Source organism: Sus scrofa, chromosome 6 (genome assembly GCF_054392235.1).
Source record: "Sus scrofa isolate SSC_HxYL_T2T_F1_AM1 chromosome 6, Sscrofa_HxYL_maternal_Yorkshire_Landrace_v2.0, whole genome shotgun sequence".
Lineage (NCBI taxonomy): Eukaryota > Metazoa > Chordata > Mammalia > Artiodactyla > Suidae > Sus > Sus scrofa.
Window position 1 is genome coordinate 2,417,914 of NC_139388.1, and position 13,265 is coordinate 2,431,178.

The window sequence follows — 13,265 nt, forward strand, 5'->3', positions numbered from 1 at the left end:
GTTTTTTTTCTTTTCTGTGGAAAGGTTCATTTGTGCCATATATTAGAATCCATATATAAATAATATGTGATATTTGTTTTTCTCTTTTTGACTTACTTCACTTAGTATGAGAGTCTAGTTCCATCCATGTGGCTGCAAATGGCATTATTTGGTTCTTTTTGATGGCTGAGTAGTATTCTGTTGTGTATGTATACCACAACTTCTTAATCCAGTCATCTGTCGATACACATTTAGGTTGTTTCCATGTCTTAGCTATTGGGAATAGTGCCGCAGTGAACATATGGGTGCATGTGTCTTTTTGAATGAAAGTTTTGTTTGGATAGACGCCCAGGAGTGGGATTGCTGGGTCATATGGTCGTTCTACATTTAGTTTTCTGAGGAACCTCCATACTGTTTTCCATGGTGGTTGTACCAATTTACATTCCCACCAACAGTGCAGGAGGGGTCCCTTTTCTCTGCACCCTCCCCAGCATTTGTTATCTGTGGACTTATTCATGATGGCCATTCTGACCGGTGTGAGGTGGTACCTCGTAGAAGTTTGGATTTGCCTTTCTCTAATAATTAGGAATGCTGAGCATTTCTTCGTGTGCCTGTTGGCCACTTGCATGTCTTCTTTAGAGAAATGTCTGTTTAGGTCTTCTGTCCATTTTTGATTGGGTTGTTTGCTGTTTTGTTGTTGATCGGTTTGAGTTGTTTGCGTATTCTCGAGATTAACCCCTTGTCGGCTGCATCACATGCAACTATTTTCTCCCATTCCACAGGTTTCCTTTGCTGTGCAAAAACTTGTATGTTTGATGAGGTCCCATAGGTTTATTTTTGCTTTTATTTCTATTGCCTTGGGAGACTGACCTAAGAAAATATTTGCACCGTTGATGTCTGAGGTTTTGCCTCGATTCTCTTCTAGGGGTTTGATGGTGTCTTGTCTCATTTAAGTCTTTAAGCTGTTTTGGGTTTGTTTTGTGCGTGGTGTGAGGGTGTGTTCTAGTTTCATTGATTGAGAAAACTGCAGACATCCAGTTTTCTCAGCACTACTGGCTGAAGAGAGTTTTATATTCATTTTATATTCTTGCCTCCTTTGTCAAAGATTAATGGAGGGGCGGTGTCTGGGTCTATTTCTGTGCCGTCTATTCTGTTCCATTGGTTTGTATGTCTGTTTTTGTCCCAATACCACACTGTCAATGACTGTAGCTTTATAATATTGTCTGAAGTCTGGGAGAGTTATGCCTCCTGCTCCCCCCCCACCCAAAGATTGCTTTGGCAATTCTGGGTCTTTTTTTTTTTTTTTTTTTTGGTCTTTTTGCCATTTCTTGGGCCGCTCCCGTGGCATATGGAGGTTCCCAGGCTAGGGGTCTAATCAGAGCTGTAGCCACCAGCCTATGCCAGAGCCAACTCGAGATCTGAGCCGCGTCTGCAACCTACACCACAGCTCACGGCAACGCCGGATCCTTAACCCACTGAGCAAGGCCAGGGACCAAACCCTCAACCTCATGGTTCCTAGTCGGATTCGTTAACCACTGCGCCACGACGGGAACTCCAATTCTGGGTCTTTAACATAAATGTTTGGATTCTTTGTTCTAGTTCTGTGAAAACAATCACGGCTAATTTGATAGGATCACGTCAAATCTGTAGGTCTCTTTGGGCAGTCTGTCCACTTTCACGATGCCGACTCTTCGGTGCAGGAGCGTGGGATAGCTTTCCACTTCTTTGAATCTTCTTTAATTTCCTTCCTGAACATTTTATAGTTCTCAGCATGTACGTCTTTCACCGCCTCGGTCAGGTTTCTTTCTAGGTATTTTATTTTTGGGGGGTGGGATGAGAGTACCCTTTTTAGATCGCGGGCGCCTTCATGTCACAGGCCAGCTTGCCCCCGTCCTGCAGCTCCTACAGTGCTCAGAACAGAATCTCCCCTCCCCATCCCTGCAGCCCTGCGAGGGGTGGTCCCGCCCCTCCCTCTGGCCCCCATCAGGGCACAGCAGCCCCCTGCCTACCTGTCTGCCCTAATTCACTCACACATTTACCTTGTCCAAAACTACCTGTGTTGGCATTGCCCTGGTCCTCTCTGTGCCCCCAGAGAGCCAGCTGTGAGTTCCCTGAGAGCCGAGGCCTCTGTGAGCCCAGAATGCACGAACCACATTCGCCAAATGTTTGTAAAGCAGATGAAGCGCCACAGCAGAGGCCGCTGAGCCCAAGCCAGCCCTGTCGCCAGACTTGGCACAGAGCGACGTCCAGTTCCTGGCCAGCTATTCAGACGCACAAAGGGCTCTTGCCCTGAGCCGGGGCTGAACAGAAGGGCCAGTGTCCTGTATCGAGACTCAAGTCTCGGCCTCTGGACACTCACTGTGCCACTTCAGCAAATGAGGTTCAGCAGTAACAAGACGGCACCATGCACGGAGACGCTGCGCCTCCCTGCGGGGCCTCTCCTCCCGTGAGCTGGCAACCTTGCGCCTTGACCTCCGCTCCCAGATCTGAGTGTGGCCTTGGCTGCTGGCAGCAGAGAGTTCTGTTGGCGGGGTGCCGCAGCGTGGCTGAGCCCTGTGACCACACAATCCCTGACAGCCTGCCTCTTGGCAGCGGGAAGTGGCTGGTCCCTCCTGGGTGTGGGAGCCCAGGAGGGCGGTGATGCACAGCCAAGCCCTGGAGGCGAGCACGGCTGAGTCCCGGCACAGTTCCCGTTCCTGCCCTGCGTCCCAGGGACCTTCAAACTGTCTGGCGTGGTTCTTAATTACAGAGAGGTATACAATTACCTCCGGAATACAGTGTTGCATAATTTTGCCTGGGGCTGAAAAGTGCCTGCACCAGCCAAATAGACAGAAGGCCAGAGAAGCAAGGGTCTTCTCAGGGTTAAGAAAAATGGAAAAGCTAATGTGAGTTTATTTTCATTTGCTCCCCCCAGGGAGGAACCCTCTGGAGACCTGGAGACCCTGGGGTGCCCAGCAAAGGGGCCAAACGTGGGAATTCCCATCGTGGCTCAGTGGAAACGAATCCGACTAGGAACCATGAGGTTGCGGGTTTGATCCCTGGCCTCGCTCTGTGGGTTAAGGATCCAGCGTTGCCATGAGCTGTGGTGTAGGTCGCAGACGCAGCTTGGATCCCACGTTGCTGTGGCTGTGGTGCAGGCCGGCAGCTGTAGCTCCAAATCGACCCCTAGCCTGGCAACCCGTATATGCTACGGGTGCGGCCCTAAAAAGACCAAAAAAAAAAAAAAAAAAACAGGCCAAAAGTGAACCCCCAAGGAGAGAGAATCAGCTTGCTTTCCTCAGAGGAGGGTCCAACAATGCCATCTGAGCCTCTGCCTCCGAGAGGTGGTTGTTGGGGGGGCGTTTGCCATCAGAAGCCCCACCGCCACCCACCCAGGCCGTCGCTCGAGGTGGGCATATGAAACACATTTCAGGCAGCGAATCTGTGCATCTTCACTAAGCCTCGTTTATTATCCCACACAGTGGACAGTTGAAGCTGACGCATGGCCGGCTTGTGGCCTCATGGACGGAGGACCCACAGGTCAGCTGGCACCTCCTGGGCCCTCCACGACCACAGCCTCGGCTGCTCAGCGCAGGCCCCACTCCCCTCTCCAGCCTTGTTTGTTGAAACCTGCAGCATCCTCTGTGCTAATTCTCAAGGAATGAAACAGCCGGAGGGACCCAAGAATTCTGGGCTCTCGTTCCAGCAGGCTGATGGCTCTTTCCGCACCCGACTGGACCCGTCAGAGAAGCTGATTCCCTCTAACCTGACTCCCCTCTGGCCCTTTGTTCCTCTTGGAAGTTTCTATGGTTTTTTCAGGTGTGAGCCCTGGGCTGGGAATAAGGGGAATTGCCAAATGCAGACTCGCAGGCTGTGTAGACAAGAGCGAAGAGCACAGAAAACTCCCAACATTGAACTTTGGTCCAAAGATTCATCAGTCTTTCTTCTTTTCCTTCCTTCTTTCCTTCCTTCTTTTTTTTTTTTTTCCCTGTCTTTTTGCCATTTCTAGGGCCACACTCGAGGCATATGGAGGTTCCCAGGCTAGGGGTCTAATCAGAGCTGTAGCTGCCGGCCTACACCAGAACCACGGCAACTCGGGATCCGAGCCGCGTCTGCAACCCACACCACAGCTCACGGCAACACCAGATCCCCAACCCACTGAGCAAGGCCAGGGATCGAACCCACAACCCCATGGTTCCTAGTCGGATTCGTTAACCACCGAGCCACGAAAGGAACCCCCTTTCTTCCTTTTTTAAATGAAAATGACAAGAAATAGCTACCTTGGCTTTGCCTTTTGAAGTTGAGACCCCCTGGTGACTGGGCCAAACCTGCCTAAGAACTGAGGTGACCACGGAAGAAGCCAGCAGCTCAGATGGGGAGGCCACAGACGGAGGCCAGGTGTGCCTGTCGTCAGAGTTTACATGAGAGGTCAGTGGCCAGTCTCAGGATGCTCAGACCCAGTTCCTACAGAGCCTGAGCCTTTATGAAATAGTTGGGGAGCGCGCGGGCCCTGTCCTGGCTTCCTCCTTCCTTTCATCCTGCGGCATAAAATGTGTGCGTGGGTGGACGCCGTTTCTTTTGGGATTGAAGGAAGGGCTGGTTTTCTGAGAAACCACGGAGCGTCCAAGCGCTCCTGTGTGGTACTTTGCATGCGCTGTCCCTCTCCTCTGACCTCTGGAAGCTGAGCCCCTGCCTCCCCTTTTCTTCCCTGTTGCACTGTTTTCAATTTAGAGTCAGCAGGTCAGCTTGTGTGCATGTGCCCATGGGACACCCTCTGGGGTTTCGTTGAGTCGTTGAATCTCAGACACCTGTTCAGGAAGAATGGACACCCCCCATCCTCACGCCTGTCCCTCCATCTGCTCGGGGCTCCTTAAATTTCCCTGAGATGATGCCTTGCAGTCTTCAACGCTGAGGCCTTGCAACCTTCTGTTCCATTTATTCATCAGTATTTGGCATGTTTGATGTTCTTATAAATGATCACTTTTGAAGGTTTTTTTTTGTTTTTTGTCTATTTGCCTTTTCTAGGGCCACTCCCACGGCATATGGAGGTTCCCAGGCTAGGGGTTTAATCGGAGCTGTAGCCACTGGCCTACACCAGAGCCACAGCAACGCAGGATCTGAGCCGCGTCTGCGACCTACACCACCGCTCACGGCAACGCCGGGCCCTTAACCCACTGAGTGAAGCCAGGGATCAAACCTGCATGCTCATGGATGCTAGTTGGGTTCGTTAACCACTGAGCCACGATGGGAACTCCCCAACCTTTGAAGATTTTTATTTTCTGTTTGTTGCTGCTCTATGGGAAACAGGCCATTTCGTGTGTTAACTTTGTAGCCAGCCACCAAGCCAAATGCACTTGTTACTTCTAATTCATGACTGGTAAATTCCTTTGGTCTTTCTACATTGTGTTGCATCTGAAGAGTGACAGCTTAGTTTCTCCTTTCTCAAGGCTAATGCCTTTTCGTTCTTTCTTCCGCCTTTTTCATGGCCAACCCCGCCCCCGCCTTGTTAAAGGGAGGGAGGAGGGAGGACCTCACAGCGTCACTGATTTCCCGACTCTCCCCATCAAAAACCTGGTGAGCAGTTCCTGTCGCGGCGCAGTGGTTAACGAACCCAGCTAGTAGCTGTGAGGTTTCAGGTTCAATCCTGGGCCTCGCTCAGTGGGTTAAGGATCTGGCGTTGCCATGAGCTATGGTGTGTATCGCAGATGTGGCTCGGATCCCGAGTTGCTGTGTCTGTGGTGTAGGCTGGTGGCTACAGCTCTGATTTGACCCCTAGCCTGGGAACCTCCATATGCTGCAGGGGCAGCCCTAAAAAGACAAAAAGACAAAAATAAATAAATAAAATAGACAAATCAACAAAAGAATGCTAAAAAAAAGTTTGTGAAGGATTCTGGGAAGATGGCCGTGGAAAGGTAGTTTTTGAATATTTCAAAAACCCTGCTTAAAAACAGATACTACAGCCAATAGAAAAAGAAAAACTCCTGTGAGTGTACAGTACAGTTTTCCAGAGGCCACACAACAGGTTAACAGCACTAGATATAAGCAATGCACACATCCGAGTTCCCTGTTGGCCTAGCGGATAAGGACCTGACATTGCCACTGCTGTGACTCACGTTATTGCTGTGGCATGAGTTTGATCCCTGGCCTTGGAATTTCCAGGTGTGGCCAAAGGAAAAAAAAAATCCACGGATAAGATCTGTAGCTAAACAAGGAGCTAAGGCATATTCCCATAGCCGAGCACCCATGAGCTGAGGCACTGCAGCCACAGAGCTTAGGGAGTTGGGTGTGCGTGGAGCGAGCAAAGGGCAGTTATATGCTGCATGTGGGGGCCTGGGAGTGACCACAGGTGTGCCCTAGACTGCAGGGCAGCAGGCCAGTTTGACACCAGAAGCTGGCAGAGGGGTCGCCACTGGGATAGTGGGTGAGTGCAGGGTGACCTGGTCATGTCTGGGGGGCCGGAATTATCCAGGCCCTGAGAACTCTTGAAATGACCAGCCTGGGCCTCCCCCAGGGAGGAGAGCTGCAGGGGTAGGACCAGGGATGAGCAGGACAAGAATGACAGACACAGATGGGGTGGGGGCATGGAAGGGACTGCTGCCATGTTTGACAAAATCACATGAGACCAACAGAAGAGTATCTGAGATACAGAGAAAGCCTTGTCCCAGGCCTCCTGCTAAAATCTCCTTAACAGTAAAATCACATGCAAAGCAACAGGAAAGTGGGGAGGCCAAAGCCCATACACATTTACTACCAGAAAAATGAGAATAAGCAACAGAAAGACACTCCTGCAGATAATGAGAAAAGTTTATTTTTTTTTTATTTTTTTTTTTTAGGGCCACACCTGTGGCATATGGAATTTCCCAGGCTAGGGGTGAATTGGAGCTGCAGCTGCCAGGCTACACCACAGACACAGCGATACCAGGTCTGAGCCGCATCTGCGATCTACATCACAGCTCATGGCAATGCAGGTTCGATCCCCGGCCTCGCTCAGTGGGTTAATGATCCGGCGTTGCCATGGGCTGTGGTGTAGGTGGCAGACGCAGCTCGGATCCCGCATTGCTGTGGCTCTGGTGTAAGCTGATTGGACCCCTAGCCTGGGAAACTCCATACGCTGCATGCGGCCCTAAAAAGCAAAAAAAAAAAAAAAAAAAAAAAAAAAAAAGAGAGAGAGAGAGAAGAGGAAGAGGGAAAATGTTCTAAATTCAAAGGGAAACAAAGGATGTGATTAAAAGGACTTGAGAGAGAGAGAGAAATTTTGGAGATGAGCAAGAAAGATGCCAGACAGAGATAACAAGGGGCATGTGGCAGGCAGTCCAGGCAGGGAGCTCACGAAACGCCAGGAACTATCCAAGAAAATTTTCCTCGAGTTCTCTGTGTGGTGCAGTGTGTCAAGGATCTAGCTTTTTCTCTGTGGCAGCGAGGGTTCGATCCCTGGCCTGGTGCAGTCGGTTAAGGGTCTGGCATTGCTGCAGTGGAGGTGTAGGTTGCAGCTGCAGCTGAGATTCAGTCCCTGGCCTAGGAATTCCCAAGGGTTCTGCCAAAAAAGAAAAAAAAAAAATGCTTTCCTGAAACACAGTGATTTGATGTCACATATTGAAAGAGCCCAGGCATTCCCGTCGTGGCTCAGCAGTAATGAACCTGACTAGGATCCATGAGGACAAAGGTTCAATCCCTGGCCTCACTCGGTGGGTTAAGGATCCAGCATTGCCAGGAGCTGTGGTGTAGGTTGAAGACGCAGCTCGGATCTGGCATGGCTGTGGCTGTGGCTGTGGTGTAGGCTGGCAGCTGTAGCTACGATTGGACCCCTAGACTGGGAACCTCCCTATGCCGAGGGTGCAGCTGGGAAAAAAAAAAAAAGGTGATGCTTAAGTGACCTGATGCTGTAGACTTTAAGCAAATAAAAAATAGGGGTGAGAGGCGTATGGCTACTGCCTGAGCTATTGCGCTGGGCGGTCGTGGTGCTGCTGCTGCTCTTGTGAGACGGCTGCGTGTGTATTGTGGGTCAGGGACGCTCTGATTCCGTCATCCAGGTGTTCTCGAGACCCCGGACTCTCAGTGTGGACGACAGCAGACAAAGCTGTAACACAGAGGAATTCACAGACCCCCGCCAGGTGCACTGCGTACCCCCACCTCCCCCCGGGGACCAGACTGTGGTCTTAAGGTAACCGTGTCCCGCCCCGGCTCAAAAACAGCCAGGACTGGCATTTCCCTTGTGGTGCAGCGGGTTAGGGATCCAGGGCTGCTGCAGCTGTGGGTTCGACCCCTGGCCCAGGAACTTCCACATGCCGTGTGTGCAATCAGCTCACCCCCAACACTAAACACAGAAAACCAACTGGGGGAAGTGGCAGATTTCATGTCTGGGCAGGAAACAGACAACATGGGATGGTCCCTGACTCACCCGTGAGCTGGGCGCCGTCATAGACGTTAAGCGCTTTGGGCAGCCAAGCTGGGGAGACGGCCACTGGCCAAAGACAGGGGCCACTGGCCCTTCAGTCAGGCTAAGAATTGCAGTGACTTGGAAACCCATCGAATGGGTTTGAACCCATGAATGTATAACGGCCTTTAAGAGGAAAACAAGCCAATGAATTTATCCTGCCTTTCCCGGGGAACGGTACCTTCGTTAGGAATATGATGAGCAGGAGAGCGTCCGGGTGAGATTACTCCAGCCCACGGATGAACACAAAATGATAAGGTTAGAATGCTACCGTTTTGCGGCCCCCAGTGAATCATGGCTGTAGGCACCGCGCGTCAGTTGCCCCCCTCTCCACGCCCCCCGCATCACAAAGCGTCTACGAAAGCCATGCGCCTCCCAAGGCGAGAGTTGTGTCCCCCAAAGTCACATGCTGTGGCTCTTGACCGAGAGACAGATGCACAACCCAGAAGTTGAGCGTTAGGTTTCGCTGGGGTGTTGTGATGACTGAGCCTGGGGTACTGCCTCCAAGGCGGCTCTGAGGGACGGCTCCCGGGAGGCAGGGTTTTTTACCAAAGCACAAAACCCCCCAAGCCAGGTAGTTGAGTAGCAAAATTACTAATTAAAGAAAAACCAGCTGTTCCCATCAAGGCTCAAAGGGTTGAGAACCCAACTAGTATCCATGAGGACACGGGTTCAATCCCTGGCCTCGCTCAGTAGGTTAAGGATGATCCTGGCCTTGCTGTGAGCTGTGGTGTAGGTTGCAGATATGGCTTGGATCCTGCATTGCTGTGGTGTAGGCTGTGGCGTTAGCTGGCAGGTAGCTCAGATTCAACCCCTAGCCTCTATATGCCGCAGGTGTGGCCATAAAAAGAAAAAAAAAAAAAAAGAAAAATGAAACTTCTCAAGTTAATGAATTGAGTGCTTTTCTATGTACGAGAAGAAGCAAGAGTCTGAGAGTCTGGGTTTCTTGAAGTCACTCCCATGATAGGCACCTCACCTATCCTGGGCCAGTGTCCTGCTTTTCTGCGTCCTGCATCCCCTCCGACGGGGGCAGCTGCAGTGGCTGATGGCTTGATGGCCACCGTGCACTTTACTTACATGGCAGGTGACATTCTTGTCCACACAGTTCTAACCCCAGTTCCCCAACAAGTGGCTGTATTTGGAGGTGACTGAGTGAACAGGAGCCCATCTGACCAGGACCCTAACCCAACTGCCTGAGGTCCTTCTAGGAAAGGGAACTCTGCATGCAGAGAGACGCCGGGGTTCACGAGCACAGAGGGATGACCACACAGGACCCAGAGAGAAGGCGGCTGTCTCCAGATCAAAGGGGGAGGCCCCGGGAGAAAACAACGTGACCTCAGGCTTCCAGAGAAATCTCTGCTGTTCAAGCCCCCAGCCTGTCCTGCTGCTACGGGAGCTCTGCAGACACACATGGGGCAGTGTCAGGGGTTCTCAAAGCCAGAACAGCCGAGGGCCCTTGGTCCACCCTGCGAATCAAGTCACACGCTGGGGGAGTTTCCATCGTGGTGCAGCAGATACAAATCCGAACCATGAGGTTGCAGGTTCGATCCCTGGCCTCGCTCCATGGGTCTAGTGTTGCCGTGAGCTGGGGTGTAGGTGGCAGACGTGGCTTGGATCTGGCGTGGCTGTGGCTATGGCTGTGGTGCAGGTCGGCAGCGGTAGCTCTGATTGGAGCCCTAGCCTGGGAACCTCCATATGCTGCGAGTGTGGCCCTAAAAAGCAAAAAAAAAAAAAAAAAAAAAAAAAAAAAAAAAGTCACACGCTGAGGAAAGCCGGGAATGGGGTTGGCCAAGCCACAGAGGCTGGTTTATATATACATTCTTTTTTAGGTTCTTTTCCATTCTAGGTTACTACAAAATACTGAGTGTAGTTTCCTGTGCCATATAGTAAATTCTCGTTGGTTTTTTTAAATTTTTTTAACGCATGCACCTGTGGCATTTAGAACTTCCTGGGCCTGGGATCGACCCCTGCCTCTGCAGCGACCCTGGGCCACCACAGTTGGATGCTTTTTTTTTTGCTTTTTAGGGTCATACCTGCAGCATGTAGAGCTGCAGCTGCCAGCCACAGCCACAGCAACTCCAGATCTGAGCTGCGTCTGCAACCCATACCCAGACCCTTTAACCCAGGGATCAAACCTGCGTCCTCCTAGATATTAGTCAGGTTCATTACCTTTGAGCCACAGTGGGAACTCCTTTGTATATATTTTTTTATTTTTATTTTTGCTCACAGTAGGATTCTTAACTCTTTTATCTATAGTAGTGTGTTGGCTTTTTTTTTTTGTTTTTTTTTTTGTTTTTTTTCTGCCTTTTTTTGTCTTTTCTAGGGCCACAGCCATGGCATATGGAGGTTTCCAGGCTAGGGGTCTGTCTAATCGGAGCTGTAGCCACCAGCCTACACCACAGCTCACAGCAACGCTGGATCCTTAACCCACTGAGCAAGGCCAGGGATCGAACCTGCAACCTCATGGTTCCTAGTCGGATTCGTTAACCACTGAGCCATGACGGGAACTCTGGCTTTTTTTTTCCAAATAGACTATGTTTTTTGGAGCAATTGTAGGTTCAGCCAAGACTCAAGCGGCAGGTACAGAGAAGTCCCGTGCACTGCACCGCCTCGGCCCACGTGGTTGTCCTGTACCCCAGCCATCACCGTCAAGAGCCCACCCTGCCATGTCGCTGCCATCCTGTCCCTTTTACAAACAGGGTCATGTCTCTCGAGGTTGGGGGTTGACTTCCGACGGCATTGCCACGTGGCCGTGGGGCAGGAAGGGGTTTGCTCTGTCTCACGGTCCAGAGTACACGGAGGCGGGAGTGGGGATGGGGTGTCCACGGGCCACCAGAAGAAAGGACCGTCACCGAGCCGGGGGACAGCTGAGCAGGAGCCAGAGGGCGGGAGCAGGGCCAGAGTGCTCGCAAGCCTCTCCCAGGGACAGCGTCCCCTGGGCCGAGGGGCCCCCGGTGCTCCAGGCCTGGCTGTAGCTGCCTGGCTGCAGAGCCCCAGGCCAGCGGCTTTGTTCTGTGCTGTTCCCGGACGTTCCCAGATGTGCAGGATACAGCCAGCAAGGCCCGCACGGGGGTGGGGTGGCGGGAGTGGAGGGGGAGACGGATGGACGATCAGCGTGCCATGAACTGTACGCTTGGGGCCTGGGGAAGTCGGGGGGCACAGCCTCGGGCAGGGAGCGCACGCATGGAGCCACAGCCCGGGGCCAGGCACTGGCCAGGGCTCCTCGGTCTCCTCCGCGTCCCCAAGGCCCGCCCCCAGGTGTGCAGGGGTCGAGGGCTTTCCAGTCCCAGTGTTGTTCAGAGTCCAGAGCACAAAGAACGCGGCCTCAGTGACCCGTTCCTCCAGTGCCGGCCCGAAGGGTCCAGCGGCTCTGGGTGGCGACTCGGACTGGCCGGCGTGAGGCTGCCCTGCCGGGTCGCTGCTGTTTGGGCTGTGGTCACTGACTCCGAAGCAGCCGTGCAGAGATCCTCTTCTGCTTTCTAGACTCATGACCTCATCCTGCCACATGGAAGTGAGTCTCGAATGACACACCCTGCGCTGGGGCTGCAGGGCTCTGGAGGGCGGGCATCCATGAGACGCAGGGTCTGGGCTCTTCCAGGCAGGCGGCGGGGGTGGGGGGGAGTCTAAGTAACAGGACTCTCCGAAGAGTTTCTTTAGTTCCCGCTACGCCCCGAGATGCTGGAGGATGCCGGTCCCAGACACCCCGCATCCCCGCATCTCAGCGATGCACAGGGCGAAGCGAGGCAGGAGGGTTTTTTGGTTTTTGTCTTTCTAGAGCCGCACCTGCGGCACATGGAGGTTCCCAGGCTAGGGGTCTAATCCGAGCTGTAGCCGCCAGCCCAAGCCACAGCCCCAGCAAGCTGGATCCGAGCCGTGTCTGCGACTCACACCACAGCTCATGGCAATGCCGGATCCTGAACCGGTCCTGGCACAGCAGAAATGAACCTGACTACCATCCATGAGGACACAGGTTCCATCCCTGGCCTCGCTCCGTGGGTCAAGGATCCGGTGTTGCCAAGAGCTGTGGTGTAGGTCGCAGACGTGGCTTGGATCTGATCTGCGGTGTAGGCTGGCAGCTGTAGCTCGGATTGGACCCCTAGCCTGGGAACCTCCATATGCCGCGGGTGCAGGCCTGAAGACACAAAAAAACAAAACGAAACAAACAAACAAAAAAAAAATTAAAAGAGCAGCTGCCAGCACGTTATTCATCAGGGAGGTAAGAGCGAGTTCTGAAGACCCACTTTTCCCAGCCACCTTCTGTCCCCACCCCGCTCCGCTGCAACACAGGGCAGGGCTCCCTGGGGACTGGCGACCTTCGGGGTAAGAACCGTGGGGCCACAGTCCTCGGGGAAGGTTGTGGGGTGCGTCTGTTTCCGATGCGGGCGGTGGCGAGCCGGGAGCATGGCCCCTCCCGGCTCACACAGGGGATGATGCAAGGCCAGGGTCACATGGCTCCCCCCATCCACGGGGAAGGGCCGCCCTCTGGTGGCCAGATCCGGCATTGCTGGCTCCCTGCTTCTCCCCAGTTTCTATGCCACCTGTGTCCACCCACAGGAGCCTGGGGACGAAGAGGCCTGGCTAGCCGGTCGGGCCCTCCTGACCCCTGGGCACCTTCATGGGCTGGGGGTCGTGAGGGTGTGTGCAGCGGGGTGAAGCTCAGCTCTCAGGCCTCTTTGCCCTCGTGGGGACAGTGTCCACAGCCCAGTGGCCCTGGGCCTGCCTCCCAGCCGTGGGAGCTGGTGGCCCCCTAGGACCACAGGCTGCTCCTCGCCTCTGGGAGGCTCTGCCTGCCGTTGCTGAGCTCGGGCCCCCATCTGCCTCCTGTCCTCCAGTCCCTGCTTTGCCCTGGCCCCTCAGACCAAGGTGGCGTGAT

The 13,265-nt window shown here is 53.2% G+C and overlaps 1 long non-coding RNA gene across 1 annotated transcript in view; it reads right to left on the reverse strand.

Moving 5' to 3' along the window:
- Window positions 1–10,724: 10,724 nt before the first annotated feature.
- The window catches only part of LOC146402146 (uncharacterized), a 345,416-nt gene continuing 342,875 nt past the window's right edge, over window positions 10,725–13,265 (reverse strand). The window contains exon 2 of the long non-coding RNA XR_014805315.1: window positions 10,725–10,769. This is a non-coding gene — a long non-coding RNA (uncharacterized LOC146402146). The remainder of the gene's footprint in view (window positions 10,770–13,265) is intronic.